General features: G+C 40.4%; 1 long non-coding RNA gene across 1 annotated transcript; it reads left to right on the top strand.

Moving 5' to 3' along the window:
- The first annotated feature begins 2,555 nt into the window (after nt 1-2,555).
- LOC138406492 (uncharacterized) lies at nt 2,556-4,843 on the top strand. The gene is made up of 2 exons (XR_011239925.1): nt 2,556-3,297; nt 4,318-4,843. It is a non-coding gene; the product is annotated as an uncharacterized lncRNA (long non-coding RNA).
- Nucleotides 4,844-8,159: the final 3,316 nt, after the last annotated feature.

Raw genomic sequence — 8,159 nt, 5'->3', positions numbered from 1 at the left:
CTAATGGCATCTCTAGTATGTTCGTCTGTGACACTGTACCAAGTGTTTGGAGACTGAATATAATCGTATACAATGAAATAATGACTACTTCAACAAAAATTATTACCACATACTACCACACAAACACCGTTGCTTAAAATGTGAGCTCACAGTTCTCTTGTGTGTCAGAATATTGTTAAAATAATACTTTGTGTGGGGGTCGTGTCTTTTTCAAATGTGCCGGTCTCCATCTCTGAGCGATATTGATTGGAGCACTGGACCTAAAGGGACCAGACTAACGTCACACTGCCAGAATCACAGCCAGATATCTCAAGTTGTCACAATAACACAGACACAAATAACATGCCACTTCCACCATGAACTGTGGTGGCAGTCACACATGAGTGAGTGATGAGATGTCATGCACCCATGGGATTTTTTTTAATGAGCTCCATGTAGGCCCAGAGTGAACAACAAGCAGGGTCATGTGAACAATCATCCACAGGATTTTGCATCTATATACAACAAGTAGGTTAATGACTGGACCAGTGAGGCTCTTATGGGTACAACACATTTAAGTGAAACATGGACTTATCCTCTGGGTGCATTAAGAATTTCATGTGTTTCATGTGTTTTACGCAGAATTTACAAGAAGTCATACGGCTTCTTGTGAAGAAAAAAGAAGTGATAGGGCTTCTTGTAAATTTTGCAAGGGCTCCATGTCAATGTCTAGGCATTCAAAGAAACCACAACATCCCTTAGTTCCACTTCCAATATGAAGCAAGAGCTGGATTAGTGGAATTACTTTCACAGATACATTGGAATTTACAGTACTGGTGGTTTGTGCACATGGCACAGATGAAAAAAACACTTAAACGTGGTCAATGAAGATGCAAGTCATGTTTATTTATAGCTTGCTGGCTTCAGAAACTATCCAGTCTCAGCTCCGAAGTTGACGAGAAACAGATGAAGTTGATTAAATATTTTGGAACACTAAACAGTCATGACCATGAAAGACCCATTGGAAAATAAAAGACTTGTGTGGGATATAACAAATCAGCCTTTTCAGATCAGTGGCAGGTTATTTTTGGAGAGACGATGCTTCTGTTAAGTGTTGATTTCCACACACCAACTTCTTACTCACATCCGTTGTGCCATTAGCCCACAGTGGGTCCAAGCAGAAGTGATTCAAGATTCAAGGGTTTATTGTCATATGCACAACAATTACATTCAGCAGTTGCTGGCAATGAAATGCTCCCCTCTAGCCTTGCTCAGAAATTACACAAGAAAAAAATACAAATAAAAATAGAATATAAAATATAAAAAATCGTGGGCCAGATGGCAGCAGGCAGGACAGTTAATGGTTTGGGTGCTGGGGTCTTTAACGATCTGGTTGCTCTCTGGGTGTAGCTGTCCTCCATGGATGGCAGCTCTGTCCTGGTAATACACTGAGCAGACTTCACCACTCTCTGTAGAGCCTTGCAGTTCAGGGCGATGCAGCTGCCATACCAGGCGGTGATGCAGCCAGTCAGAATACTCTCAATGGTGCACCTGTAAAAGTTGCAGAGAATCCTTGGGCCCATGTTGAGCCTGGCCGTCCAGGTCAGGTGATGTGAACCCAGAGGAACCTGAAACTGCTGACTCTCTCCAACATAATCCTGTTGATGGAGAGGGGGGCGTGTTTAACTCCCTGTCTCTTCCTGTGTGTCATCAGCAAATTTAATGATGGTTTTGAAGCTGTGGGTGGCCACGCAGTCATGAGTGAACAGGGAGTACAGGAGAGGACTGAGCAGGCAGCCCTGGGGGGCGCTGGTGCTGAGAGTCATTCGGAGAATGTGGTGCTGCCTATCCACACTGGTGTTGAGCCCAAGGTCTCCATGCTTGGTGACGAGCTTCAGGGGCACGATGGTATTGAACTCTGAACTATAGTCAATAAACAGCATTCTCACATGTGTACCTCTGGTCCAGGTGGGTGAGGGCAGTAGGAAGGGTGAGGGAGATGGCATCTGCAGTTGACCTATTTGGCCTGTAGGCAACTGCAGTGGGTCCAATGAGTCATAGAGGGAGTAGGTGATGAAGTGGTTTGCTTTCACAGCAACTCACAGCGTTCCCAACCTCAATGTTCAATAAAGATAACAAACTCCAACAGGCGCTAGGACAAATATGGCGCACCCACTGCAAACACAGGTGTCATCTCTGTCTGAATGTGTGTCTGCACAGTCAGTCACACAGTACAGTTTACTCTCTCAATAAACTAAGAAGGAACATGTGCATACCCTTTACCTGCATGCCAAGAAGCTATGAATCATTTAACCAGGTCAAAGTTCAAATCTAATCTGTAACAATTAAAATGAACAGTTAGGATTAGTGTTTGATGCTTCACCAGACAATACCTGTGACACAGATTTGGGAGAACTGATGATAGCGTCATTGATGATCAGTGATTCATGTTCTGTGGGTTGCTGCCAGTTCCCAATCAGTATGTGATGCATGTTCTGGCACATGTTAATGACATTGTTACTCCCTACCTTGACGAGTGTGCTGGCCTCAATCAAGGAGGCATTCTGGACCAGCACCATGGTTAGGATCTGGTTAGAATTTTTAGAGTTAAGGAATAAATGATAAAATGATAAAATAAAACTAATTTTACTGTTCATGTTTACCTGCCCCACTTAAGATGTCACAATAGTTCCATAATCTTAAATTGTTGACAACAATGTTAGAAATGATGAGGAAATGTGAAAATAAAGCTGAATGAAACTTGTTACAACAAACAGGCATTACCATTATTTATGTTCTTTCTTTTTCTTTTCTTTTTGCTGCGTCATTGGCTGAGGAATGCTCAGTGCTTCTTTTGATGTTAATATACCCTCTTATTTAGAGTCAGTTGTTTTGCTTTATCCTCTTACAGTTTTTTTCTGAAACAGGATTAATCAGGTTTATCAGCTGAGGTCATCTCAGCTCAGACTGGCAAGCCCTTTATCCCATCATAAAGGTACAGTGTGTTCTCACTTCCTTTGAAAAGCTCCTTCTGAATTCCCACACATACCTGACGCCCATCCCATATGCCTCAACAAGAACCAGAGTGTGCTGGTGCCCCTGTGTTGCAGTCATGCAACCTGAATCTTTATCTGATACCAATTCATGCTTTCATACCTGGTTTTGGAAATAATGTGCACACACAGTCATGTTCCAACAGGTGAACACCAACACACCAAACATCCCTCCTCTACATTCCTGGGCAAGCTAGGGCGTCATGTCCCAACCCAGTCTATTAAAGTGGAAATTCACTGCCTACACTCTCGACCTCAGTCTTCAGTATGTTGCAGTAAACCATGTGTCAAACCTGTTTTTTTAGGTATATTTCTGACCATAAGGACAAATCATGTGCAATTGTTTGGCCTCAGCACAGAACATTCAGTACATGAACAATGTAGTCTCACTCTAGAAATGACTCTTCCAGTGATCTGTTGTCGTTCATACTGCATTGGCCGGAACAGGATAGTACAAGTACATTTTTATATTACAGGATAGGCTGTGTGTGTGTGTAAAACCCATTAGTGCTACTTAATTGTTGGCATTCTACCTACAGCACACAGAAAGTATGATAAATAGTAGAAAATAACAGGGTGGAAGTAGAAAAGGCTGAAGGAGTGCTGTTCAGTGTCTAAAGTGGATATTTTGCAAACAATAGCTGCATGTTTGGTGGATATTTCTACCAAATACAATCACATGCACATTGGATATTGTAAAAAAAAATGCATTCTTAGCGTTAGCTAAACTTATCGATAATGAAAAAATATCATTTTACTAGTATTAACCAGTTAGCTGTCATTTTTGCTTTTGAACTTCAATAACTAGCTCCACATGAAGCTAGTAAGTTGACTCAAATTATAAAATATGCATGGGAGAGCTAATACAACTTGCTTAGAATTAAATTTCATTGTTTAAAAAAATTTAATTCTTGATGTGGTATAAAAAGGTACAAAAGATTGAGACCAGTTTGAGTGCACAGTACCTTATGATACTGTGAGGTATCAAGGTATTTGCTCATGTATGATGGTTACAGACCAGGATATGGCCAACCCTCAACTCAGACATAATTCTCTGCCTCTGCTCCTGAAAGAGGAGCAAATATTCACACTGTAGTGAATCATCAGTACAGGCAAACAGAAACCTGAGTCAGTTCAGGTGTTTGAAGAAACAACCCAGTGAAAACAAGTTGTCATTCGGTCAAAATCAGCAACATTGTCTCCATTGATGTTCTCTGTTCTTTTCTACAATATGTCTTTTCTGAATCTGTCAAAGTTTGTCAACGTTCTTCCTGGCTGTGTTCAGGTGCAGACAGGAAGCTGGAGCAGTAAACACATGAGAACCCAGCCAGCCAGGAAGGCATCACTCTAACAGCTGAATAATGACAGCGGCTCTTCTTCCTCTGCAGGCTGCGGAGGCTCAACATGGGCCCAAGGATTCTCTGCAACTTTTACAGGTGCACCATTGAGAGTATTCTGACTGGCTGCATCACCGCCTGGTATGGCAGCTGCATCGCCCTGAACTGCAAGGCTCTACAGAGAGTGGTGAAGTCTGCTCAGTGTATTGCCAGGACAGAGCTGCCATCCATGGAGGACCGCTACACTTAGCGGTGTAGGAAGAAGAGCAACCAGATCGTTAAAGACCCCAGCACCCAAACCATTAACTGTCCTGCCTGCTGCCATCTGGCCGACGATTTTTTATATTTTATATTCTATTTTTAGTTGTATTTTTTTCTTGTGTAATTTCTGAGCATGGCTAGAGGGGAGCATTTCATTGCCAGCAACTGCTGAATGTAATTGTTGTGCATATGACAATAAACCCTTGAATCTTAGATCACTTCTGCTTGGACCCACTGTGGGCTAATGGCACAACGGATGTGAGTAAGAAGTTGGTGTGTGGAAATCAACACTTAACAGAAGCATCGTCTCTCCAAAAATAACCTGCCACTGATCTGAAAAGGCTGATTTGTTATATCCCACACAAGTCTTTTATTTTCCAATGGGTCTTTCATGGTCATGACTGTTTAGCGTTCCAAAATATTTAATCAACTTCATCTGTTTCTCGTCATCTTCTGAGCTGAGACTGGATAGTTTCTGAAGCCAGCAAGCTATAAATAAACATGACTTGCATCTTCATTGACCACGTTTAAGTGTTTTTTTCATCTGTGCCATGTGCACAAACCACCAGTAATGTAAATTCCAATGTATCTGTGAAAGTAATTCCACTAATCCAGCTCTTGCTTCATTCCGTCTACAAGACGGGCCTGAGCCGGCTTTACTTCCTGAGGAGGCTCGGGTCCTTCAATGTCTGCAACAAGATGCTGCAGATGTTCTATCAGTCTGTTGTGGCGAGCACCATCTTCTTTGCTGTGGTGTCCTGGGGTGCGGGCATCAGGACAAAGGATGCCAACAGACTGAACAAAATCATAAGGAAAGCAGAGTCTGTGGTTGGCTCTAAGCTTGTCACCATGGAGGAGGTGGTGGAGAACAGGATGCTGGCAAAACTGCTGGCAATCATGGACAATCCCTCTCACCCCCTCCACAAAACACTGGACAAGCTAAAGAGCAGCTTTAGCCACAGGCTCATCCAACCCCGCTGCTCTAAGGAGCGATACAGGAAATCGTTCATTCCAACCGCAATAAGACTCTATAACTCATCTACCTCTGTCAGAGCCACCATCACAGAACTGCACTAATATACCTATCACCCTTGCACCATGTACCCTGTACTACACTACGCCCCATATACTGGAACATTTACTTCTGTGATATGTGTTAATTTAAACCATTTTGATATTACAGACCATTTTATACAACAATATTGTCTTTCGCACACCCAGTCTACATATTCTTACACTGATAGTATATTGTATAGTCAAGTACTTATATTTATACCCTACTATATACTATATATCATATCATATTATATCATACTGTGTATATTCTCTGTATATTCTTCATATATATAAGTCTATATACACATATTTATACATGTGTACATGTTATTATTATTATATTATTACTACTGCTATTACTATTATTATTATTATATATACTGTTGCTGCCATTATTACTATATACTGCTATTATATTGGTATAATTACTATCTATATAAATATATATTATGTTATATTGTATACTATATATATATATATATATATACTGTACTACTATTCTTATATACTATCTAACAATAACATTACCATCATATCATCATTACTATTACCATCATATTGCCACTGCACTACTTGTCTGCCTATTCATCTTGTGTTTCTGTTTTTGTTCTTTTTACCTCAATGTTTTGTTTTGTTCTATTGTATTGTGTTTTGTTGTGTTCTGATACACAAGCTGCTATCACGACTTAATTTCCCTCCGGGGATGAATAAAGTAATCTATCTATCTTTATGGGAAGTGGAACTAAGGGATGTTGTGGTTTCTTTGAATGCCTAGACATTGACATGGAGCCCTTGCAAAATTTACAAGAAGCCCTATCACTTCTTTTTTATTCACAAGAAGCCGTATGACTTCTTGTAAATTCTGCGTAAAACACATGAAACACATGAAATTCTTAATGGACCCAGAGGATAAGTCCATGTTTCACTTAAATGTGTGGTACCCATAAGAGCCTCACTGGTCCAGTCATTAACCTACTTGTTGTATATAGATGCAAAATCCTGTGGATGATTGTTCACATGACCCTGCTTGTGGTTCACTCTGGGCCTACATGGAGCTCATTAAAAAAAATCCCATGGGCGCATGACATCTCATCACTCACTCATGTGTGACTGCCACCACAGTTCATGGTGGAAGTGGCATGTTATTTGTGTCTGTGTTATTGTGACAACTTGAGATATCTGGCTGTGATTCTGGCAGTGTGACGTTAGTCTGGTCCCTTTAGGTCCAGTGCTCCAATCAATATCGCTCAGAGATGGAGACAGGCACATTTGAAAAAGACACGACCCCCACACAAAGTATTATTTTAACAATATTCTGACACACAAGAGAACTGTGAGCTCACATTTTAAGCAACGGTGTTTGTGTGGTAGTATGTGGTAATAATTTTTGTTGAAGTAGTCATTATTTCATTGTATACGATTATATTCAGTCTCCAAACACTTGGTACAGTGTCACAGACGCACATACTAGAGATGCCATTAGTGTTTTTCCCAGAAAACAACCTGATCTCAGTTTGAGACATACACCGATATTAGAGTCCATCACTGAGGAAATGTAACATAGGGTGTTCAGTATTACATAATTGTTGACTGCAACTAGCCAGTCAAGTCTCAGCTCAGTTAGCACAAGTGTTACTATCCTGTCCTATTTGTGTCTTCGCTGTAACAGATAGAACATTTCAAATTTGAAAAAATAAAAACAACAAAAAATGAAAACAAAGTAGAAATTAAGACAGCAATAGAAATGTAATGTTGAAATGAAATCAATCATTCAGACTAAGAACTCCCTCTCCATGTCTACCTCAGCCTACTCATCTGGGACACAAAAAAATGCTGTCCAAGTTTAAATAAGGTTCTGTGTTGGTTATCTCTGGCTTCTCCAGGGCTGTAGATGACAGCAGAGATCAATCCAACTGAGAGGTTCACTGTTTCCCAGCGAGTCTCTCTGAAGCACAGACTCCTCTTGATGTCTCTACTATCAAGCAAACACAGTGTAGAGCTGTTACTACTGTAATGTCTCTAAAATGTGTACTGGTATTGGTAAATGAAAAAATACAGTATATATAAAGCACAATATACAGAAAAATCATTAATAAAAATCACTATTGTATATATAGAGAGATATCTTCTTAAATTCAGAAGTTTTTGGACACAGCATGCAAGTCACAGTATTTTCTGATCTGTATATGTATGTGCGGATACTTATAGATGTAAGGCCTTGTCACCTGTTATTGTTATATCATAGTATATTAACATAATTAATTAATAAATGGGGGCAGAGAGACAGAGTGCTCAGTGCTTCTTCATGTTTATTAGCATTCAGGACCTTTTGTCCACTGGCTGCTCCTGACTGGAATCATTGAACTATGTCAAATATTTGCGTGTATATTTGTAAGTGTCAGCAGCATACCAGCAGGATACCATGAGCTTCACAGCACCCCAAACCTTTCCCTCAGAGAGTTTGACAAAGTAT

This window comes from Paralichthys olivaceus, chromosome 22 (genome assembly GCF_024713975.1).
Source record: "Paralichthys olivaceus isolate ysfri-2021 chromosome 22, ASM2471397v2, whole genome shotgun sequence".
Taxonomy (NCBI): Eukaryota; Metazoa; Chordata; class Actinopteri; order Pleuronectiformes; family Paralichthyidae; genus Paralichthys; species Paralichthys olivaceus.
The sequence above is the reverse complement of the archived record's forward strand: the minus strand, read 5'-3'. Positions and strand labels throughout refer to the sequence as shown.